General features: G+C 46.0%; 1 protein-coding gene across 2 annotated transcripts in view; it reads left to right on the forward strand.

The window, feature by feature from the left end:
* The window catches only part of LOC142664489 (uncharacterized), an 82,701-nt gene that overhangs the window by 22,382 nt on the left and 34,239 nt on the right, over positions 1 to 26,080 (forward strand). The gene's annotated exons all lie outside the window — the stretch shown is intronic.

The following is a 26,080-nucleotide window of genomic DNA, read 5'->3' on the forward strand; positions in this document are numbered from 1 at the left end:
TATAAGATAAGCATAAGTTTCAAAAGTTAGTGCTATCCATGCATGTCCAATTACATTCTGTAGTGCTGCAATGCTGCCATCTAGTGTTTGTTTTAGTTGACACATGTCGCATCCATGTTGATCATTAACACTTAAAGGGAATGTGTCGCAAATGAAACTTTTTTTTTTAAGTGTCGTTACTTATTTCTATTATATTTTTTTATTTTTTTGCTGTATTTTTTTTTTTTTTCCGTATGGTGGAAAGTATTAAAAATGTAATAATAATTTGACATGTTTTCCAAAGTTCGCCACCAGAGGGAGCACTTACCAGAATTACAGCAAGGTGAATAAGGCAAAGCAACCTGACTCACAGCTGCTGTAAATGTGGGAGGGAACCTCACCCCCCTCTCACAAGCCAGGTAAAGGTGTCTTCAAATTGCTAAGCAGTGTCCGGCAGCCATATTGGGTGTGATTCTGCAGCTGGAAGAAGTTCTAGGACACACCAAAAGTCTAAGTGTATGTTCACACGCTTACTAAACAAAGGGAAAACCGATCCTGATTTTCAGCCATTTTTTAATCAAACTCGCGTTTTTTAACGGCCGTTTTTGGAGCTTTTTTCTATAAAGTCAATGAAAAACGGCTCCAAAAACGTCCCAAGAAGTGATGTGCACTTCATTTTGGTCAGGCGTCTTTTTACGTGCTGTTTTTGGAAAACTACGACGTAAAAAACGCCCTGTCGGAACAGAACACCGTATTTCCCATTGAAACCAATGGGCAGATGCTTGTAGGCGTTCTGCTTCCGATTTTTCAGCTGAAAACATTGTGTGTGAACATACCCTTAGGGTATGTGCACAATCTAACTGCATTTACGTCTGAAATGACAGAGCTGTTTTCAGGAGAAAACAGCTCCGTCATTTCAGACGTAATTGCTCGTACTCGCGTTTTGCGAGGCGTCAATTATGGACGTAATTTGGAGCTGTTCTTCATTGAATTCAATGAAAAACGGCTCAAATTACGTCCCAAGAAGTGTCCTGCACTTCTTTGCCGAGGCTGTTATTTTACGCGCCGTCTTTTGACAGCGACGCGTAAAATTACAGGTCGTCGGCACAGTACGTCGGCAAACCCATTCAAATGAATGGGCAGATGTTTGCCGACGTATTGGAGCCATCTTTTAAGGCGTAAATCGAGGTGTAACATGGCGCCGCACCTGTCCTCAGGTCGTGTGTGGTATTACAACTCTGTATTCACTTCAATGGAGGTGAACTTCAATACCAGACACGACCTGAGGACAGGTGCGGCGCTGTGTCTCCAGTCCAGACACCCCTTCTGTCCTGAGATGACCCAACGGGGGAGGTGGGTGTCAGAGCCACCCACCGCCATCACTGCAGACAGAACCACACAACTACGGCATGAGGGCAGGGCTTGTCCTGAGTGCACTGTCTCTTGTTATGGATAGATTTATAGTCACATGAACCCCGTCTGATGAACCGGTAACCTAGGTCCGATCACATGACAGAGGGGGTCACCAAAAACCCTGTGCACCCTCAGCCCGTCCATCCAGCCCTTTCCTGGTTATATCTGCGTCTGGGAAAGCTGGGTGACCACCATTACCCCTCATACTGGAGTGTTTAGGGATGTGACTAATGAACCTCTCACACTCCAGTGGGAGGGGTAATGGTGGTCACCCAGCTTTCCCAGACCCCTGAACGATAAATCTCTCTAGTTGTGCTGAGACTGTTTGGGGATGTGACTAATGAACCTCTCAGTCTCAGCACAACTAGAGAGATTTACCGTTCAGGGGTCTGGGAAAGCTGGGTGACCACCATTACTCCTACTGGAGTGTGTTTGGGGATGTGACTAATGAACCTCTCACACTCCAGTGGGAGGGGTAATGGTGGTCACCCAGCTTTCCCAGACCCCTGAACGGTAAATCTCTCTAGTTGTGCTGAGACTGTTTGGGGATGTGACTAATGAACCTCTCAGTCTCAGCACTAGAGAGATTTATCGTTCAGGGGTCTGGGAAAGCTGGGTGACCACCATTACTCCTACTGGAGTATGTTTGGGGATGTGACTAATGAACCTCTCATACTCCAGTAGGAGGGGTAATGATTGTCACCCAGCTTTCCCAGACCCCTGAACGGTAAATCTCTCTAGTTGTGCTGAGACTGTTAGGGGGGGGGGCGTCGGGGGGGGCCGTCGGGTCACGAGAGCGGGGGTCTGTGAGAGAGAGAGTGGGACATGCAGAGACGCACATCTTACCTGCAGTGCAGCTGGTCTTCAAGATGGCGCCTGCTCTCTCCCTGCAAACAGCTGCTCTGCTCTGTGTGACTCTGACCTGCGTCTGCGCAGTACAGAGCCATAGAGCAAAGTCAATGGAACGGGTCCCGTTCATTAACTCCTATGGACTGTAGCTGCCATATTCCATGTCTGTATGTGTCGTTAATCGACACATACAGAGATGAAAAACAACATGGCAGCCCCCATAGTGAAGTAAAAGTTAGAAAAAAGAAAAAAGTAAAACACAAACACACACATAAATAAAAGATTTTATAATAAAACACTAAATGCAAATTGATATCAAATTTTTTTTTTTCGTTACACTGTTCCTTTACAGGGAAGGTGTCACGAATTATTTTTTTTATATATAATATTACTTTTAGTATGATATTAAAATAAATTTTATTTATTTGTGTTCTTGTGTTGTACTTTTTACTTTTTTCTTACTTTTACTACTCTATGGGGGCTGCCATTTATTTTTTTTCATCTCTGTATGTGTCGATTAACGACACATACAAAGATGGAATACGGCACATAGATCCCCATAGAGAATGCGAACGGGAGCCGTTCCATTCACTGCAGCGTACGCCGTCTGTGTGGGAACGGCGCATGCCCCGCTCCCTCACAGACCAAGAGGAAGGTCTTTGGCAGAGTGAAATCCGGCGCCATTTTCATGTGGACCGGAAGCCGCGGCCAGACAGTAAGATGACGACTTCCGGACGCGGTTTCCGGCCATATGTTCAAGGCAGCAAAGACGCAAGGTATAGGAGCGGGGGCGGCAGCGGCGGCAGGAGCAGGTAAGTTATCTTTGTGTATGTGATGTGTGTATTATATTCGTGTTATACTGTCTGATTACCACTGTATCTAATCCTCCTACACTGTGCATTCGCTCAGAAAATGGCGGCACACAGTGTAGGTTTGAAGATTCAACCCCCTCCTTCTCCTAGCACTAGCCAGAATAAGGGAGGGGGGATTGTGTGAGGACACTAGAGCGAGTGTGTCTACCCCAAATTTGCAGCATAAAGCAATGAGGTTGCTTTACCACATTGACCATGCTGCAATTTTGGGAATTGCTCACTCTAGTGAGCAGCACATGGAAATGTTATAAATTAGAATCTAATTTATAATATTTCCTGACTTGTGAAAAAATGTAAAAAATTAAAACAATGTGTAATCACTTATATACTAACTGTTTAAAGGGGTTTTCCGACACTACCGCTCACATTTTTAAAAGGTCTGGCCGCATTACAAATGTTCCAAATAGTCCCCCCAAATACCTTTCTCCAGTTTATTTAATTTTTCTGTTGATCCTCATTGCCCAGGATTGCTTCCAGTGTTTGTTTATGTACATGATTCCTGGTCCGCGGCTGCTTTGATGTAATTGGATGCATTTGTGATTGTGGGAAAATAGAAGGTGCAGACATGGAGCATGCGTGGAACAGAGATCTCAGCTAACTGGACCAATCCCTGTAACAGACGTCACTCATGACGTGCTGTACAGGCCAGAGGCCGGAAGGAAGCTCTTGCAGACTATGGACGGGAAATCACCGGAAGTTTCACAGAGGGTCGGCATCACGTGACCAGCGACGGGAATGGTAAAACAGGGCAATTTCTGAAAGGTAAGTAAATTACAAAGTGTGTTTGATTGGTAACTTGAGGTAAATAGCCATTAGATAGTTAGTCCTGGAAAACCTCTTTAACTGAAAAAAAAATAAAAATAATTCTAGCGACACATTCCCTTTAATTTTTTAAATTGGACTAAGGTTGGCGACACATCTGCTCTTTGAGAGACTATTCAGACATGCAAATTGTGTCATAGAAGGGAAGGTTTGCCATCATTGCAAATATTGGTCAGCACCTCTGTAGAAGTTTCAAAATGGCCAGATTCTATCCCATACCTGCCACCCCCTATCAGTTTAACTAGAAGTCTCTTGAAAAAGGGAAGATCTCTCATACTTCTGACAGTCATAAGTCTGTTGCGCTGCAGCAGTCAGTCACTGTGAGATCAGAGCTGGGAAAAAAGGTAATATGTGAGAGGCCACAGAGACTGGAGTAGGTGAGGGTAGTTTTTGGGGCACTTTCTAGATGACATTGTAAAAGCAGGCAATGTTTATGGGGCACACTATCGCTGACATTATTTATGGGGGCACACTATGGCTGACCTTTATGGGGGCACACTATGGCTGACCTTTATGGGGGCACACTATGGCTGACATTTATGGGGGCACACTATGGCTGACATTTATGGGGCACACTATGGCTGACATTATTTATGGGGGCACACTATGGCTGTCATTTATGGGGGCACAGTATGGCTGACATTTATAGGTGCACACTATGGTTAACATTGTTTTTGGGGGCACACTATGGCTGACATTATTTATAGCACATTCTAGCTACTGCCACTATTTATGTGGGCACTTTGGCAATGTTAATGCAGAATTCTGTAAATTTTTATGGGGCACTCTGACTGTTAGGCTGGGTTCACACACCCTATTTACGGACGTAATTCGGGCGTTTTAGCCCCGAATTACGTCTGAAAATATGGCTCCAAAGCGGCAGCAAACTTCTGCCCATTCATTTGAACGGGTTTTACGATGTTCTGTGCCGACGGTCATTTTTTTTACGCGCCGCTGTCAAAGACGGCGCGTAAAAAAGACGCCCGCATCAAAGAAGTACTTGTCACTTCTTGAGACGTAATTGGAGCCGTTTTCCCTTGACTCCATGGAAAAACAGCTCCATTTACGTCCGTAATGGACGCAGCGAAAAGCGCCTGCACATGCCATTACGTCTGAAATTGCGGAGCTGTTTTCTCCTGAAAACAGCTCTGTAATTTCAGCCGTAACGGAGGCTGCCGTGTGAACATACCCTTATGGTGGCGTGGACATTATTTTAGGCGGAGCCTATGTGCAAAAAATATTTCCACTGCAAACTTCATGCAGGACATCTAAAATATTCCTGAATTCTTGAAATTTGGTAACTCTGTTTTGAGGAAATGCCCTACAAATATATGGCCAGCATGACAGTCATCATACCTGGGTCCCATTTTTGATGGTGATGCCGCCAAACTGAAAAAAAGCCTAAATGTGTTTTGTTTTGTACTATAAATAATATATAAATATGCAAACACTTCTAGCTATACAGACTTGGAATGCCTATAGAATCTTCCGTATTGCTTCTTTACATAGGATTAGGGGCATCGTAGGCATTTGTAATCCGGGATTTGGTTCAGGGCTGTGCATGGTGCAAAATACACAAAAGATAGGAGGTGGCACTTTTTGTGCAGTTTACTTATATTAGTTTTCCAACAATATTCTAACCCCTGAACTTCTCCCATATTAACACATAACACATCTACTATACTTGCCTTTGCAATCCTGCTCTGGTCCCCTGCTCCTGTTCTCACTCCCTCCTTGTTGTTCCGTTTTTTTGCTCCGGATCGGATTAAGTTTTTTTTTTATAATGATGTTGCGTCTCTTCGCTCCAGCTTCATGCCATGGTAATGTTGCATCTTTAGGCTGGGTTCACACCTGTGTCAGTGTATTCCGTTGTTCTGCTCGTTAGAGGGGCAGAACCAGGAAATAACGGAACCAATGGCTCAATTGCACAACGGATACCGCCCGGTTGTTGACGGAACCCATTGACTTGAATGGGTTCCATCGGCTTTCCATCGGGGTGTCCAAGATTTCACTGGACAGAATAGCGCAGCATGCTGAGCGCGACAGGGGCCATGACGGCCAATAGCGTGTGAATGGTCGGAAAACAGCAATGTTAGGAAATAAAAACGTTTTAAGTCTGATGATTTTTTTGGTTCCCAAGAAAAACTCCAGACCCGACCGCCTTGCCAAAACAGACCCCAGAGGCCCTAAACAAATACAGACCCCAAATCAGACCCCCAGAAGTAATACAGACTCCAGACCAGACCTCCTGAAGTCATACAGACTCCAGACCACTTAAGCAAATACAGAAACTAGACTCACTAAACAAATACAGACTCTAGACCAGACCTCCTGAAGTCATACAGACCCCAGACTAGACCACCTAAGCAAGTACAGACACCAGACTAGACCACCTAAGCAAATACAGACACCAGACTAGACCCCCTAAACAAACACAGACGCCAGACCAGACCTCCTGAAGTAATACAGACCCCAGACCACCTAAACAAATACAGAAACTAGACCAGACCCCCTAAACAAATACAGACCCCAGGCCCCCAATACAGACCCTATAACACCTAAGCAAATACAGAAACCAGATCCCCTAAACAAACACAGAGCCCATACCAGACCCCCTGAAGTAATATAGACCCCAGACCCCCTGAAGTGATACAGGCCCCAGAACACCTAAGCAAATACAGAAACCAGACCCCCTAAAAAAATAGAGCCCAGACCAGACCCCCTGAAGTAATACAGGCCCCAGACCAGGCCCCCTTCAGATCCCAGACCAAACCCCCTATACAAATAAGAACCCAGATCAGACCTTCTGAAGTAATACAGACCTCGACCTCTAAATACAGACCTCAGATGTTAGGGATCTGCCAGGTACTTCATCTAGGTATACTCCTGGGATTAATCAATCCACACCTGAGGCCAGACCTGTTCGACTGACACCATCTCCCACCAACCAGGGTGGCAGGCTCAGGAGTGGGAGAGCCTATCGCGGCCTGGTCTGTCGGAGTTAGCTCCGCCCCCTGTCCTTTATTACCTGCCCTGTTCTCTCCCTCAGTGCTTGTAATTCTTTTGGATTCCTGGCCCCACTGCTGCTTGCTCCAGCCTGCTTCTGCCGTGCTTCTGCCTTGCTGCAGTTCTGCTTGACCTGCTTTGCTTTGCCCCTGGCTTGCTTCTGTCTCCGTGCCCGCCTGGGTGTACTCACTTCGTCCTGGTCCTGACTTTCGTTCGCCGCTCCGTTTCCTCGTGGCGTTCCGTGGCTACTGCCCCTTCCCTTGCGTGTTCCCTGTTTGTTTTCCTGTGCACTTAGACAGCGTAGGGACCGCCGCCCAGTTGTACCTCGTCGCCTAGGGCGGGTCGTTGCAAGTAGGCAGGGACAGGGCGGTGGGTAGATTAGGGCTCACTTTCCCTTCACCTCCTTTCTGCCATTACATAATTACAAGCCCTTACCTAGTCTACCATTTCTCCTACGCTGACGCTATCATGGACCCCCTTGAGACCCTGACCCAGCAGATGCAGGGCCTCTCCCTACAGGTCCAGGCCCTGGCCCAAAGGGTCAATCAGGGTGACGCTGCTTTAGTAGTACCCCTCACCTCACCTCTAGAACCCGACCTCAAGTTACCTGACCGGTTCTCAGGGGACCGTAAGACGTTTCTCTCCTTCCGGGAGAGTTGCAGACTGTATTTCCGCCTAAAGCCCCACTCCTCAGGTTCCGAGAACCAGCGGGTGGGTATCATCATATCCAGGAAGGGCCCCAAGAGTGGGCCTTCTCCTTGGCTCCTGACGCCCCTGAACTTTCCTCTGTTGATCGTTTTTTCTCTGCCCTCGGACTCATTTACGACGAGACTGACAGGACTGCTTTAGCCGAGAGTCAGCTGGTGACCTTACGTCAGGGTAGGAGACCGGTTGAGGAATACTGTTCTGATTTTAGGAAGTGGTGCGTAGCTTCTCAGTGGAACGATCCGGCCCTAAGGTGCCAGTTTAGGTTAGGATTATCTGACGCCCTGAAGGATCTGCTGGTTAGCTACCCCTCGTCTGACTCCCTTGACCAGGTTATGGCCCTAGCAGTACGACTTGACCGACGTCTCAGGGAACGTCAGCTAGAACGCTTCAGTGTGCTCCCCTCTGACTTTTCTGCGATCCCCCCCGAGGTCCCGTCTCCTCGCCCCTCCACGGAGGACTCGGAGGTACCTATGCAACTCGGGGCCTCCATGTCCCCTCGACAACGTAGGGAGTTTCGCAGAAGGAATGGTCTCTGCTTCTACTGTGGGGACGACAAGCATCTACTGAACACCTGTCCCAGGCGCAAGAATAAGAAGCCGGAAAACTTCCGCGCCTAAGTGATCATCGGGGAGGTCACTTGGGCGCACAGGTATTTCCCGTTAATGTGAAACGCAATAAAATTTTGCTTCCCTTTCAGGTCTCGTTTGCTGGCCGGTCTGCCACGGGCAGTGCTTTCGTGGATTCTGGCTCATCTGCTAATATCATGTCTGTGGAATTTGCTATGTCTCTAAAGATGCCTTGTATTGATTTACCTTATCCTATCCCTGTAGTAGGTATCGACTCAACTCCCCTTGCTAATGGTTATTTTACTCAGCATACCCCTGTTTTTGAACTCCTGGTTGGCTCCATGCATTTGGAGCAGTGCTCTGTACTGGTGATGCAGGGATTATCGTCTGATCTGGTTTTAGGCCTTCCCTGGTTGCAGTTGCATAATCCCACGTTTGATTGGAATACTGGGGACCTTACCAAATGGGGTAATGAATGTCTTATGTCATGTCTTTCTGTTAACTCTATTTCTCCCCGGGAGGAGGTAAACACGCTTCCTGAGTTTGTTCAGGACTTCGCCGATGTGTTTTCTAAGGAGGCCTCCGAGGTGTTGCCCCCCCATAGAGATTACGATTGCGCTATCGATTTGGTGCCTGGTGCCAAGCTTCCTAAGGGTAGGATATTTAATCTTTCATGTCCTGAACGTGAAGCTATGAGGGTGTATATCCAAGAATGCCTTGCCAAGGGTTTCATTCGCCCCTCGACTTCTCCTGTAGGTGCTGGCTTCTTCTTCGTGGGGAAGAAGGATGGTGGTCTTAGGCCGTGCATTGATTATCGTAACCTGAATAAGGTCCTGAATAAGGTCACCGTAAGGAACCAGTACCCACTTCCTTTGATTCCGGATCTTTTTAATCAGGTTCAGGGAGCCCAATGGTTTTCTAAGTTCGATCTACGGGGGGCATATAACCTTATCCGCATCAAAGAGGGGGATGAGTGGAAAACTGCGTTCAACACACCCGAGGGTCATTTCGAATACCTGGTCATGCCCTTTGGGTTGTGTAATGCCCCTGCTGTCTTCCAGAATTTTATTAATGAAATCCTGAGAGAGTACCTGGGTAATTTTCTTGTTGTGTACCTTGATGACATACTGGTGTTTTCCAAGGACTGGTCCTCCCACGTGGAGCATGTCAGGAAGGTGCTCCTGGTCCTTCGGGAGAATAATCTGTTTGCTAAGACTGAAAAATGTGTCTTTGGGGTGCAGGAGATACCATTTTTAGGGCAAATCCTCACTCCTCATGAATTCCGCATGGACCCTGCCAAGGTTCAGGCTGTGGCGGAATGGGTCCAACCTGCCTCCCTTAAGGCGTTACAGTGTTTTTTAGGGTTCGCCAACTATTACAGGAGATTTATTGCCAACTTCTCGGTCGTCGCTAAGCCTCTTACGGACCTTACCCGCAAGGGTGCTGATGTCCTCCATTGGCCCCCTGAGGCCGTCCAGGCCTTTGAGACTCTCAAGAAGTGCTTTATCTCGGCCCCCGTGCTGATTCAGCCCAACCAAGAGGAGCCATTTATTGTGGAGGTTGACGCTTCCGAGGTGGGAGTGGGGGCCGTCTTGTCCCAGGGTACCAGCTCCCTCACCCATCTCCGCCCCTGTGCTTACTTCTCTAGGAAGTTTTCGCCCACGGAGAGTAACTATGATATTGGCAACCGCGAACTTCTAGCCATTAAATGGGCTTTTGAGGAGTGGCGGCACTTCCTGGAGGGGGCCAGACACCAGGTAACGGTCCTTACGGATCACAAGAATCTGGTTTTCCTAGAATCGGCCCGGAGGCTTAATCCTAGACAAGCTCGGTGGGCACTATTCTTTACCAGATTTAATTTCTTGGTTACCTATAGGGCTGGGTCCAAGAATATTAAGGCTGATGCTCTGTCACGTAGTTTCATGGCCAATCCTCCTTCCGAGAAGGATCCTGCTTGTATTTTACCCCCTGGTATAATCGTCTCTGCCACGGATTCTGATTTAGCTTCTGATATCGCGGCTGATCAGGGTGCAGCTCCCGGGAACGTCCCTGGGGACAAACTGTTTGTTCCCCTGCAATACCGGCTGAGGGTACTCAGGGAAAACCATGACTCCGCTCTATCTGGTCATCCTGGCATCTTGGGCACCAAACACCTCATTACCAGAAACTATTGGTGGCCTGGGTTGCCTAAAGACGTTAGGGCTTACGTCGCCGCTTGTGAGGTTTGCGCTAGGTCCAAAACCCCTAGGTCCCGACCTGCGGGCCTACTACGTTCCTTGCCCATTCCCCAGAGACCTTGGACCCATATCTCCATGGATTTTATCACCGATTTGCCTCCATCTCAGGGCAAGTCGGTGGTGTGGGTGGTAGTCGACCGCTTCAGCAAGATGTGCCACTTTGTGCCCCTTAAAAAGCTACCTAACGCCAAGACGTTAGCTTCTTTGTTTGTGAAACACATCCTGCGTCTCCATGGGGCCCCAGTCAATATCGTTTCTGACAGAGGGGTACAATTTGTTTCCTTATTTTGGAGAGCTTTTTGTAAAAAGTTGGAGATTGATCTGTCCTTCTCCTCCGCCTTCCATCCCGAAACTAATGGCCAAACGGAAAGGACCAACCAATCCCTGGAACAATATTTAAGGTGTTTCATCTCTGACTGTCAATTCGATTGGGTCTCATTCCTTCCCCTTGCTGAATTTTCCCTGAATAACCGGGTCAGTAACTCGTCAGGGGTCTCCCCATCTTTCTGTAATTTCGGGTTTAACCCAAGGTTCTCCTCCGTCTCCCCTGGTTGTTCCAATAATCCTGAGGTAGAGGATGTTCATCGGGAACTGTGCACTGTCTGGGCCCAGGTTCAGAAGAACCTAGAGGCGTCCCAGAGCGCACAAAAGATTCAGGCGGATAGTAGACGTTCTGCTAACCCCCGGTTCGTCGTCGGGGATTTGGTCTGGTTGTCGTCCAGGAACTTGCGCCTTAAGGTCCCGTCCAGGAAGTTTGCTCCCCGATTTATTGGACCTTATAAGATCATTGAAGTCCTCAACCCTGTATCCTTCCGTCTGGAGCTCCCCCCATCCTTTCGCATACATGATGTCTTCCATGCCTCCCTCCTTAAACGCTGCTCCCCGTCCTGGTCCCCCTCGAGGATACCTCCTGTTCCCGTTCTCACCCCTGAGGGGGTGGAATTCGAGGTGGCCAAGATTATGGACAGTAGGATGGTCCAGGGCTCCCTCCAGTACCTGGTCCATTGGAGAGGATACGGGCCGGAGGAGAGGACTTGGGTACCTGCCCGTGATGTTCACGCTGGGGTATTGATCAGGAGGTTCCACCTTCTCTTCCCCACTAAACCGGGTCCCCTTAGTAAGGGTCCGGTGGCCCCTCATAAAAGGGGGAGTACTGTTAGGGATCTGCCAGGTACTTCATCTAGGTATACTCCTGGGATTAATCAATCCGCACCTGAGGCCAGACCTGTTCGACTGACACCATCTCCCACCAACCAGGGTGGCAGGCTCAGGAGTGGGAGAGCCTATCGCGGCCTGGTCTGTCTGAGTTAGCTCCGCCCCCTGTCCTTTATTACCTGCCCTGTTCTCTCCCTCAGTGCTTGTAATTCTTTTGGATTCCTGGCCCCACTGCTGCTTGCTCCAGCCTGCTTCTGCCGTGCTTCTGCCTTGCTGCAGTTCTGCTTGACCTGCTTTGCTTTGCCCCTGGCTTGCTTCTGTCTCCGTGCCCGCTTGGGTGTACTCACTTCGTCCTGGTCCTGACTTTCGTTCGCCGCTCCGTTTCCTCGTGGCGTTCCGTGGCTACTGCCCCTTCCCTTGCGTGTTCCCTGTTTGTTTTCCTGTGCACTTAGACAGCGTAGGGACCGCCGCCCAGTTGTACCTCGTCGCCTAGGGCGGGTCGTTGCAAGTAGGCAGGGACAGGGCGGTGGGTAGATTAGGGCTCACTTTCCCTTCACCTCCTTTCTGCCATTACATCAGACCAGACCCCTAAAGTAATACTAACCTCAGACCATATGTGCAGCTCTTCTCCTCCCGCAGTCCTGCCGACCGCTTCACTCCTGGTCCAGCTGCAGAAAACGTCCCATCGCCGACTCGAGTTTCAGGATGTTGTCTACGGCTGCACCCGGGAGTGAAGAGGCCGGCAGTAATGGGGAGAGGTGAGTATATTTTAAAAAGGACGTCTGCTTTCCCTGTTTCCAGGTTAGGCGCATCATAGGCATCTGCGATCGAGAATTTGGTTCAGGCCACATGCACACGATGCATATTGTGTGCGGATTTACAGATTTTGTAATTCTGTATCAGCAAAGTTAATGACACTTCAAGTAATCTCATCTACACGTTGCAAAAATTTTCCACACGTAAATTGACATGTGGTGGAAATGTTAAAATCTACAGCATGTCAAATTATCTTGCATTTCCGTCTTATAATTGTATCTGACAGGTTTATAAAAAAAAGGCACCAAAATCAACAGCAGAAAATCTGCACCGGTTTCCGCATCAAAAAACACAATATTAAGTGCGGATTTTACCTGCGGAATTACCTGCGCTTATCTGCGGTTTTGATGTGGATTTTCCACATTAAATTCTGCAAAGTGTGCATGTAGTCTCAGTGATATTGTACATGGTGTATGTATACCAAATTAACAGGAGGTGGTGCTAGATAGTTGTAATTCTTGTGTTAGCAAGCAGCCTGTGCCTCTCGCCGGGTGCGGTGGCGTGCGTCTGTAATCCCAGCTACTTGGGAGGCTGAGGCTGTCGGATCACTTGAGTCCAGGAGTTCTGGTCTGCCCTGCGCTATGTCGATCGGGTGTCCGTGTTAATTTCGGTATCAATATGGTGACACTGGGGGAGCTCAGAGCCACCAGGTTGTCTAAGGAGGGGTGAACCGGCCCAGGTTGGAAACGGAACAGGTTAAAACCCCCGTGCCGATCAGTAGTGGGACCGCGCCTGTGAATAGTCAGTGTAGAGCAGCCTGGACAACACAGTGAGACACAGACTGTTTACTACAATATAACCTGTGTGTATGGTGGGATTGTTGTATATTTCTGTGCGGTTTACTGGACTGGATTACATCCTGCTCTAGTCTTTCTATTACAGTCACACTATGACACATTAATACTATATATGTATATTTATTTATTTAAAGAATCGTATGCGTACATAAATTGGCTCCTATTACAGTTTGCTTGGGTAGTCACTCAGCTTTCCCAAACTTCTGAAAGAAAAATCTTCTTAAAAGGAGTTGTCTAAGTAAATGGGATTGAGCGGCAATACCAGATACAGCCTATGGACAAGGTGGCGCTGTTTTTTTTTTTTGGGGTGGGGGAGCAGGCCCTTTTTTCTAATTTCAGATAACCCTTTTAAGTTATGCAGTAACTACTCCTCTTTCACTAAATACCCTAGAGGATTTACATGTTAGAACTCCAGAAACTTGTTTTTTTTAACCCATGTGAAAGCTGTAATGGTGGCCAAATTGGTAAAGGCAGCTTTAACACATTGATGAGCCCAATGCAAAGGTTTACTGAGTGCCCCACTCAAGATTGTTCATCGTCTTACAAATTCTAAATGGTCAATTAAACATCATAAAAACAATTCTATCTATATAGAGGGACAATTTTTTAGACACATTAATGGGAAAAGATTAGACTTACAGGTGACATCTTTTATTTATTGTAGTCATCCACTCTCCTTTTCTTCTCTATCTGACCCAGACTGCCATGAAAACTTCTTCCAGCTGCAACTCGTCTCTGCAGAGTTTGCTTACAGACATCTTTGGCACCCATGCCACCTTCTACAAAAACTCCCCATCCTACTGCTACCTCCAATGCTGTGCATGTTGCTGATTCTTGTCCACCATAATAGTAATAGTGCCCCACACATTATCGTGCCCCCTTTTTGCTCTACACAAATATAGTGCCCCTTTTTTTCTTCGCACAGTTATAGTGCCATGTTTTGTGCACCATAAAGTAATAATTCTCCAATTAAGCTCTCTCACAGTATTAATGCCTCCCTTTGTGCCCCCACACCGTAATAATGCCTCATTTTGGGCCACCTACACAGCAATAATGCTGCTTATGTGCCCCCCACATACAACTGGTTGTCCCCAGTTTTCACCCAAGAGTTCAATAGCATTTTCAATGGGTTTCCTGAAGAAAGTAACTCAAGGACTTGCAATATATGTAATGGTGCGTTCTATATATAGCAAATTTGCAAAATGCATACATTAACCTCTTACCACACCATGCTGTACAAATATGGCGAAGGCAGCAACCACAGCGACCACAGCATCTCAGTGTTTTTGCTCTACGAATATGTCGATGCAAAAAGGGAAAAAAAAAATCGCTGTGTTCTTAACGCTCAAAATAGGCTGTGTCCTTAAGAGGTTAAAGCTGGATAACTTTTATTTGTTCACCTCTTGTATTAGAGTTTAGGAATAATTCTTTCAATTGTGTCTACAGGAGAAGGTTGTGAGATAAAAGTATGAATAAGTAGAGCAGGAGATTAGAAATGTTTACAGACTACAAACAATCACTGCAGTCTGATCCTGTAGTTATGTGTTTCGATCTGCCCCGTCTTCTTTCTAGCCTACTGATGTATGGCATAGGCAGTGAAGTATCACAAGAATAGCACCATACAACGCCAAGAAATATTCCCATACAGCGCCGCCAAAATACTGCCATATAGTGCCCAAAAATTACTAACATATAACACTCACATAATGGTACCATACAATACACATATAATACCACCATATAGTTCCTAAATATAGTCATTCAGTGCCCAAATAATACTGCCATGCAATTCCTCAATAATACTGCCATATACTGTCCAAATAATACTGCCGCGCAATGCCTAAATAATTCTGCCATCTACTGTCCAAATAATACTTCCATATGCAGTCCACATAATGCCGCCATATAGTACCCAAATAATATACATGCAATGTATTTGACGACCTACAATGGTTTCCCTCTGTGGTGGGATGTGGTGGGGGATGTAAAAAAGAAGCGCTCGTGTTTGGTACATTTGATTATGGGATTGGTTGGAACACTATTGTATTGACTCACTGTTAGGGATCTGCCAGGTACTACGTCTAGGTATACTCCTGGGATTAATCAATCCACACCTGAGGCCAGACCTCTTAGACTGACACCGGCTCCCACCAACCAGGGTGGCAGGCTCAGGAGTGGGAGAGCCTATCGCGGCCTGGTCAGTCGGAGTTAGCTCCGCCCCCTGTCCATTATTACCTGCCGTGTTCTCTTCCTCAGTGCTTGTAATTCTTCTGGATTCCTGGCCCCACTGCTGCTTGCTCCAGCCTGCTTCTGCCGTGCTTCTGCCTTGCTGCAGTTCCGCTTAACCTGCTTCGCTTTGCCCCTGGCTTGCTTCCTTCTCCGTGCTCACGTTGGTATACTCCACTTCATCCTGGTCCTGACTACTCATTCACCGCTCCGTTTCCTCGCGGCGTTCCGTGGGCTACTGCCCCTTCCCTTGCGTGTTCCCTGTTTGTTCTCCCGTGCACTTAGACAGCGTAGGGACCGCCACCCAGTTGTACCCCGTCGCCTAGGGCGGGTCGTTGCAAGTAGGCAGGGACAGGGCGGTGGGTAGATTAGGGCTCACTTTCCCTTCACCTCCTTCCTGCCATTACACTCACCCTGTATAATTGTGCATAAAGGGCACAACTTCAATAAAGGTTTTTAAATGCAAATGGGCCAAGTGAAACTATATATATATAAAATGTCTATCAGTGTGTTTGGTGCAACTTTCTAATTAGTTTTGTATTCAAAATAATTTTTACTTTTTGAGATACAGCTGCTTTGTATCCTGTATCCAGCACTGAGACCTGAATCCGTCAGGATTTTGAACTTAAATGTGGTCGGTAACAGCTCGATCCTGTGTGTCAGAGATACGCAGGACCCGCTGACACTGAACCCGTCAGTTCCGCTGACTTGACGGATACAGGATACAGCTGCCCTCTATACAGTATACAAAGCAGCTGTATCTCAAAAAGTTAAAATATTTTTTTCATAAAAACTAAAGAAAGTTGTACCAAACACACTGATAGACATTTTTATAAAATAAAACAACAACAAATTGATTTAGAAGGTGTACATAGCCTTTGAAAAAGTTTATAAACTTGAGTCCTGCGGATTCCTCATTCTTATCCTCAGTTTGTTAGTTTACAAAAAAGTGCGGCCAATGTTTTCTTCTCCATATTTGAGTCCATACAGCCTACCAGGTTTTATGTCTTAAAGAGGCTCTGTTACCAGATTATAAGTGCCCTATCTCCTACATAATGTGATCGGCGCTGTAATGTAGATAACAACACTGTTTTTTTTTAAAAAAACTATAATTTTTGAGGATTTTATGAGCAATTTTAGATTTATGCTAATTACTTTCTTAATGCCCAACTGGGCGTTTTTTAACTTTTGACCAAGTGGGCGTTGTGAAGAGAAGTGTATGACGCTGACCAATCAGTGACCAATCAGCGTCATACACTTCTCCCCATTCATGTCCATTTGTACTCAGCAAATCATGCTGTGCTGTCACATACACCCACATTAACTTTACTGACGTGTCTTGACAGTGAATAGACATTGCCTCCAGCCAGGACGCAATGTCTATTCACACTCCCGACACTTCGGTAAAGTTTCTCGGGGTCTTACTCACACAGCACAGCGTGATCTTGTGATACACTTCACTCTCAAGACACTTTGGTAAAGTTAATGTGGGAGTATGTGACTGCACAGCGTGATCTCGCGAGATCACGCTGTGTTGCGAGCACTGCTAAAAATGAATGGAGAGAAGAGTATGGCGCTGATTGGTCACTGATTGATCAGCGTCATACACTTCTCTTTACAACACCCAGTTGGTGAAAAAAGTATTAGTGCCTCCCTTTGTGCCCCCACACAGTAACAATGCCTCCTTTTTTGGGCCACTTACCCAGCAATAATGCTTCTTATGTGCCCCCACCCACAACTAGTTTTCACCCAACGGTTCAATAGCATTTTCAGTGGGTTTCCTGAAGAAAGTAACTCAAGGACTTGCAATATATGTACTGGTGCTTTCTATATTTAGAAAATTTGCAAAATGCATGTATTAACCTCTTCCCGCGCCATGCTGTACAAATATGGCGAAGGCAGCAACCACAGCGACCACAGCATCTCAGTGTTTTTGCTCTAAAAATATGTTAATGAAAAAAAGGAAAATAAGAAATCGCTGTGTTCTTAACGTTCAAAATAGGCTGTGTCCTTAAAGAGGCTCTGTCACCAGATTTTGCAACCCCTATCTCCTATTGCAGCAGATCGACGCTGCAATGTAGATAAGAGTAACGGTTTTTTTTTTTAAAAACAAGCATTTTTGGCCAAGTTATGACAATTTTTATATTTATGCAAATGAGGCTTTCTAAAGTACAACTGGGCGTGTTTAAAGTAAAAGTACAACTGGGCGTGTATTGTGTATGTACATCTGGGCGTTTTTACTTCTTTTACTAGCTGGGCGTTGTGAATGGGAGTGTATGATGCTGACGAATCAGCATCATCCACTTCTCTTCGTTAACACCCAGCTTCTGGCAGTGCAGACACACAGCGTGTTCTCCAGAGATCACGCTGTGACGTCACTTCCTGCCCCAGGTCCTGCATCGTGTCGGACGAGCGAGGACACACCGGCACCAGTTGATTCTGCAGCAGCATCGGCGTTTGCAGGTAAGTCGATGTAGCTACTTACCTGCAAACGCTGATGCTGCTGCAGAATCAACTGTAGCCTCTGGTGCCGATGTGTCCTCGCTCGTCCGACACGATGCAGGACCTGGGGCAGGAAGTGACGTCACAGCGTGATCTCTCGAGAACACGCTGTGTGTCTGCACTGCCAGAAGCTGGGTGTTAACGAAGAGAAGTGGATGATGCTGATTCGTCAGCATCATACACTCCCATTCCTAACGCCCAGCTAGTAAAAGAAGTAAAAACGCCCAGATGTACGCACATAATACACGCCCAGTTGTACTTTTACTTTAAACACGCCCAGTTGGACTTTAGAAAGCCTCATTTGCATAAATATAAAAATGGTCATAACTTGGCCAAAAATGCTCGTTTAAAAAAAAACAAAAAACGTTACTGTAATCTACATTGCAGCGCCGATCTGCTGCAATACGAGATAGGGGTTGCAAAATCTGGTGACAGAGCCTCTTTAAGAGGTTAAAGCTGGATAACTTTTATTTGTTCACCTCTTGTATTAGAATATTTAGGAATAATTCCATCAATTGTGTCTACAGGAGAAGGTTGTGAGATAAAAGTATGAATAAGCCTCCTCTTCTTTCTAGCCTACAGATGTATGGCATAGGCAGTGAAGTATCACAAGAATAGCACCATACAACGCCAAGAAATATTCCCATACAGTGCCGCCAAAATACTGCCATATAGTGCCCAAACATATAACACTCACATAATGGTACCATACAATACCCATATAATACTGCCATATAGTTCCTAAATAATAGTCATTCAATGCCCAAATAATACCGCCATGCAATGCCTCAATAATACTGCCAAATAATGTTCACATAGTAGTACCATACAATATCCACGTAATACCCCCATATAATAGTCTTTCAATGTCCAAATAATACCGCCATGCAATTCCTCAATAATACTGCCATATACTGTCCAAATAATACTGCCACGCAATGCCTAAATAATTCTGCCATCTACTGTCCAAATAATACTTCCATATGCAGTCCACATAATGCCGCCTTATAGTACCCAAATAATATACATGCGGTGTATTTGACGACCTACAATGGTCTCCCACTGTGGTGGGATGTGGTGGGGGATGTAAAAAAGAAACGCTCGTGTTTGGTACATTTGATTATGGGATTGGTTGGAACACTATTGTATTGACTCACCCTGTATAATTGTGCATAAAGGGCACAACTTCAATAAATGTTTTTTAAAATGGGCCAAGTGAAACTATATATATATAAAATGTCTATCAGTGTGTTTGGTGCAACTTTCTAATTAGTTTTGTATTCAAAATAATTTTTACTTTTTGAGATACAGCTGCTTTGTATCCTGTATACAGAGCAGCTGCATCCAGCGCTGAGACCTGAATCCGTCAGGATTTTGACACTTAAATGTGATCGGTAACAGCTCGATTCTGTGTGTCAGAGATACGCAGGACCCGCTGACACTGAACCCGTCAGTTCTGCTGACTTGACGGATACAGGACTCAGTGCTAGATACAGCTACTCTGTATACAGGATACAGAGCAGCAGTATCTCAAAAAGTTAAAATAATTTTTTAACACATACTAATTAGAAAGTTGCACCAGACCTACTGATAGACATTTTTATTAAAAAGAAAAAACATTTTTTAGAAGGTGTACATAGTTTTATAAACTTGAGTCCTGCGGATTCCCCATTCTTAACCTCAGTTTGTTAGTTTACAAAAAGGTGCTGCCAATGTTTTCTTCACCACATTTGAGTCCATTCCGCCTAACCGGTTTTATGTCTTAAGGCAATTTTATAATTAATTTTAACCAGGGGGAATTCAAAGCGGAAAAATAATGACATCACGAGGAATATCAATGTGACCTTTAATGTGGGCGGTATTAAAAATGTTTTGATCAAACCTCAAAAATTTTGGTGGCAACATTGCACATTCACACTGGATTTTAGTTAAAGGAACACTAAACCTAAGGTCTATCTAATCTCAATTTGCAGTGCAGTTTAATGCAATCTATTTTTCTCTATTATCAGACATTTCAAGCTGGGGAGAGGCTGTAATGTTCTTCAATAAGGTTATTTACATGAAGTCCACCCAACCCCCATGATCCCTACATTATCTCCGGTTCTGAGATCCCCTAGGTATATTTATTTACATACACTATATGGACAAAAGTATTAGGACACTCCTTTTAATCATCGAATTCAAGTGTTTCATTCCGTCCCATTACCACATGTGTATAAAATTCTGCCCCTCATCATGCAGTCGCCTGGGCCGTTGTAAAGAGCTCACTAAATTCCAGCGTGGTCCTGTGAAAAGTCGCCACCGTTGTAACAAGTCAGTTCATGAAATTTCTTTCCTCCAAGATATTCCACCATCAACTAAATGATATTATTGTAAAGTGGAAGCATTCAGGAACCACAGCAACTCAACCACGAAGTGGAGACCACGTAAAGTTACAGAGCGGGGTTGCCGATGGCTGAGGCGCATAGTGCATAAAACTCGCCAGCGCTCTGCTCACTCAATATCTGCTAAGTACAAACCTCCTCTGGTATTAACATATGCATGAAAAGTGTGTGCCGGGAGCTTCATGGCATGGAGGCCGAGCAGCTGCATGCCAGCCTTACATCACAATGCCAAGAGTCGGATGGAGTGGTGTAAAGCAGCCGCCACTGGACTCCGGAGCAGTGAAAACATGTTCTGTGGAGTGATGAATCTCGCTTCTCTATCTGGCAGACTGATGGAATAGAAAGATAGATAGATAGATAGATAGATAGATAGATAGATAGATAGATAGATAGATAGATAAGAGATATAGATATTTTAGCATCATGTCACATCTGTATACACCTCTTTTCTCTCTATCTCAGAACACAGGACTAAATATGCATAGAACTTTCTAACAAGGAATTTCCTGGTACAAAAAGTACCGAAAAGTTTTTTTTCTGGTTAATTCTAGTTCCTCCACCTTGTGTACTGTAGATTTACTGTCACAGCGCAGGGTGTGGACCCACTGGGCCGTACCGCGTAGCGGGGTAGCAGCTGGCCAAAAAGGCACAAAACAATGTCTATAGTTCTGAACGGGTACCTGAGCCAATGTAGACAGTAGCGGGAGCACGACTTGACTTTCACAGCAGGTGACGCCACGGGTGCAGCGGCAAGACACGACTTGGCTTTCACAGCAGGTAACGATAGCACGGGATACAGGGTACAGGCAGCAGGAACGGGTAACACTGGGAACTGGAAAACACTGGGAGACCTTTAGCAAGACACACTAGGGTATACAACAACGCTCAGGCAAGGAACCTGTGGGCAGAGCCGCTTTTTATAGTCCAGCAGCCATTTGGGCTGATAATTGATCTTAGACAGCTGGACGCATACTGGCCCTTTAAGGCCGTGCACGCGCGGGCACGCGCGCCCTGTGGAAAACAGTACGAGGACCCAGAAGAGAGTGTCGGCGTCTCCCAGGAGGGAGCGGACGCCGAGAGGAGAGATGTCCATGGCCGGGATCGTCAAGGGGTGAGTTAGAATGACGACCCCCAGCCATGGACGTAACATTTACATTGTACAGCATTCCTAAATACTTTTTTGTACTGTCTACTGCACTATTTCATACTTTTTGTTTGCAGTATACTGACGGGCCGCGACCGCAGACCCCTCATCTCCTGCTGACGTCTGCCTCATCGGAGACACCAGTACATGCGGCCGCTCAGTCCTGTATTGTGCTCTAGGGTGCGTGCGCACTCGTTCCCGGCCTTAAAGGGCCAGCGCGCGCACATGCAAATAATCATGAATTATCTCCAGATCACCCTAGACTATAAAAAGGGCCTTGCCCTTTCACCCCTTGCCTGAGCATTGTTGTTGTATTCCCATGTTAGTCCTATCAAATGGTCCTTTAGTTGCATCCTGTTCCCAGTGTTCCCGTGCCCTGCTACCTGTATCCTGTGCTCTGTCTATTCCTGTGCCTCTTTTAGTGTTGGTGTCGTGTGGTGTCATCTGCCACGCCTGTTGTCATACACCATGTTTGGCATCATCTGCGGCGCCTGTTGTCAGACACAACGTCTGGCGTCATCTGCCATGCTGGTATCATCTAACTTCAAGTTCCATCTGAACTCTTACAGGTACTCTTATGCGAGTAATTTGCATAGACTTTATAGACTGTTGTTTGGCCAGCTGCTACTCCGCTACGGCGGTGCGGACCAGTAGGTCCACATACCCACAGATTGAGACAGCCATATGGATACACTTAGCCTGTACACCTTAAGCTTTTAACGCTGTACGTGCTAAGTGTAGATCACAAAGGTTATGTGAACAGGGCCTAAAGATGATGAGAGAGCTTGGGAAATGAAAATGTTTACAATATACAACACCGATTTTTCAAGACATCGATAATTGCAATGTCACCCTAGATGTGAGATTTGCCTATGATAGATAGAAGAATAGAATGATGGACTGACTGATAGACATGAGACAAACATGATACAGATATTAGATAGATAGATAGATAGATAGATAGATAGATAGATAGATAGATAGATAGATAGATAGATAGATAGATAGATAGATAGATAGATAGATAGATAGTGTAAAGGATCTGCCAGGCACAGCTTCTGTGTCGACGCCCGTGGTTAATCAGTCTGCATCTGTTCCTAGGTCTGATAGTGATTCGATCTACTACCACTCAGGCTGGTAGGCTGTGGAGTGGGAGAACCTATCACAGCCTGGCCAGACGGTTCTAGCTCCCGCCCTTGGTCTATTTATACCTTAATTTGTTGCTTGTCCTTTGCCTGTGATTCTCTTGTTTCCTGGCTCTGCTGTTCCTGCTATTACCATTGACCTCTGCTTCATATTGTCCCTGCTTGACTGACTATTCTCCTGTTCTGCTTTTGCTACCGCGTACTCTCCTGGTTTGACTCGGCTCGTTCACTACTCTGTTGCTGATGGTGTTGCCGTGGGCAACTGCCCCTCTTCCCTTGCTTCTGTGTTCTTTTGTCTGTCATGCACATAGTGAGCATAGGGACCGTCGCCCAGTTGTACGCCGTCGCCTAGAACGGACTGTGCAAGTAGGCAGGGACTGAGTGGCGGGTAGATTAGGGCTCACCTGTCCGTCTCCCTACCCCGACATTACAGATAGATAGATCGATCGATAGATAGATAGATAGATAGATTCATGGAAATGTTTTCCTAGGAAATATATATATCTCTTTATTGAAGAGAACTACATGTGCACAAAATCTCAAATTAAATTATCAGCACAAAAATAGCAGCTAGAGGCAATATTAAAGGGCTGTTACAGCTGATAACATTTATGGTCATCCACTCTCTCACCCGGCTGTTTGCGTACATCACATAGAGCACACTCGGTGGGGGGTCCTGTTGGATAGGTGGTTGTCAGCTGGAATTCCCCTTAAAGAAAAAGCAATCCCCTTCATACTTTTTTCCTGCTGATTGCGTCATGTATATGCGAAATCTGGAAATTCTGAAAAACTAAAATATCTAAATATCTGTTATTATCTGATCATTGTTGGTCATTCTTTATCAAACACAAGTAATAGTCAAGGCTTCAGTATAAAAATACCCATATTAATGTTGTAATAGTAAAAAATAATAGCTGTTATACCTAATTTATGTACGGGTCAGTAGGAACTAATAGCGGGAGCCAATAGGAACCTAAGCCGAGAGGAAAGTCCCCGATACAGTATATGATATGACACATACATAAGGCCGTTAATAACCTGTAAAGAATGAAAGAAGGCTTTGTGTGGTGGAGTACACCTTAACAGCCATGATTGTTCTCCCAAACCAGGCAGAAAGGGAAGCAGATTTATGAGGTTTTTATTGATATTGCTCTTATAAACTGCTGTATAGAGGATGTATTCATTCACTTCAAGTCATTCACATCTTCTGTTCTCATGGACTAAGAAAATTTCATAGAAATTTTTAGTTTTTTTCTAACAAAGGTCCATTTACCCCATTATGGCATATGGACGTCATATTGACATATTGTGACATCATATTATTATAATATAACACCCCTATGCTATAATAAGACATATGGACAGGCCTTGTCTTCATAATCCATTTAATACATAGTTATAGTGGTCAGAGCTCCATTCTTCTAATACAGTGCTCCAAATCCTCTATATAGATATAAAATATAATATTTTGGCTTTCTGCAGCCACCACTAGAGGGAGCTTACTGCCTAATATTTTATAATAGAGTTCCATGTATAAACAGTATTCAATAGGCTCATAACCTCCTCTAGTGGTGGCTGCAGGTAGCCAGCAAGTTATGTTTTAAATCGACACAATATGGACAAATGTATTGGGACACATCTCTAAATTATTTAATTCAGGTGTTTCACTCAGTCCCATTGCCACAGTTGTATAACATCCAGCACCACGCCATGCAGTCACCTTTAAGAACATTTGTGAAGGAATGGGTCGTTATAAAGAGATCACTGAATTCCAGCGTGGTACTATAATAGCCATCGTTATAACAAGTACGTTCCTGAAATTTCTTCCCTCCTAGATATTCCATGATCAACTGTGAGTGATATTATTGTAAAGTGGAAGCATTTAGGAACCACAGCCACGAAGTAGCAGACCACGTAAAGTTACAGAGCGGGGGCGCCAAGTGCTGAGGCGATAGTGCATAAAAGTCACCGACGCTCGACTAACTCAATAACTGCAAAGTCCAAACATCCTTTGGTATTAACATCAGCACACAAACTGTGCCCCGGGAGCTTCATGGCATGGTGGCCGAATAGCTGCATGCCAGCCTTACATCACCAAGCACAATGCCAAGCGTCGGATGGAGTGGTATAAAGCCGCCGTCACTGGACTATGGAGCAGTCGAAACGTGTTCTGTGGAGTGACGCTTTTCTATCTGGCAGTCTGATGGACGAGTCTGGGTTTGGCGAACGCCAGGAGAAAGTTTGATGGAGGACGGATAATGCTATAGGGTTGATTTTCAGGGCCCTTAGTTCCAGTAAAGAGAAATCTTAATTCATCAGCATACCAAGACATTGTGGACAATTGTAGTGTCCAACTTTGTGGGAACAGTTTGGGGTTTGGCTATTTTCTGTGCCAGCATGACTGTGCCCCAGTGCACAAGGTCCATAAAGACATGGTTGGTTGATAGGGGGAGTTTGGTGTGGAAGAACTTGACTGGGCTGCACAGCGCCCTGACCTCAGCCCCAGTGGCGTAACTATCGCTGTAGCAGCCATAGAGGCTTCTCCCTGCTCTGCCATTTACTAGGCTACAGGCCGTTCAGCCTGCAGCCTATCAGGTGCCGCTGCGCAGGTCGGCGTGATGATGTCACTGGATCACACCAGCCTACGCAAGGATCCCTCCGGCGTTGCGGAGCAGCTCCGTTCGTTGTGGGATCGGGGCCTAGGTGAGTAAACATTTTTTGTTTTATTTATTTGGGGAGCACGGTACACAATAGAGAGGTGGGGGGCTGTGCACTATCTACAATGGGGAGGTGGGGGGCTGTATGGCACTATCTACAAGGGAGATGTGGGGGTACTGTCTACAAGGGGAAGTGGGGGAACAGTCTACAAGGGGGAGGTGGGTGGCACTATCTACAAGAGGAAGGTGGGGGCTGTATGGCACTGTCTACAAGGGGGCGGTGGTGGGCACTGTCTACAAGGGAAGATGGGGGCACTGTCTACAAGGGGGAGATGGGGGCACTATCTACAAAGGGGAAGGTGGGGGCACTGTCTACAAGGGGGAGGTGGAGGCTGTATGGCACTATAAGGGGGAGGTGAGGGCACTATCTACAAGGGGGAGGTGGGGGACACTATCTACAAGGCGGCTGTTTGGCACAATCTACATGGGACACTATCTACAAGGGGGGCTGTGTGTGGCACCTAGGGGAGGGGGTTGCCCAGTCAAAGGTTTGCTATGGGGCTCGGCTTTTCCTAGTTACACCCCTGCTCAGCCAATCCAACACCTTTTGGATAAACTAGAACGGAGATTGCGAGCTAGGCCCCCTCCCCCAACATCCGTGTCTGACCTCACAAATGTTCTTCTGGATGAATGGGCAAAAATTCCTCCCAGAGAAGTGGAAGCTGTTTCGGGGGGGGGGGGGGGGGGGACACGTCACGACCAACCCCATATTAATGCAATTGGATTTAAAATGGGATTTCAT

The sequence above is a fragment of the Rhinoderma darwinii genome, chromosome 12, assembly GCF_050947455.1.
Source record: "Rhinoderma darwinii isolate aRhiDar2 chromosome 12, aRhiDar2.hap1, whole genome shotgun sequence".
In the NCBI taxonomy this organism is placed as follows: Eukaryota; Metazoa; Chordata; class Amphibia; order Anura; family Rhinodermatidae; genus Rhinoderma; species Rhinoderma darwinii.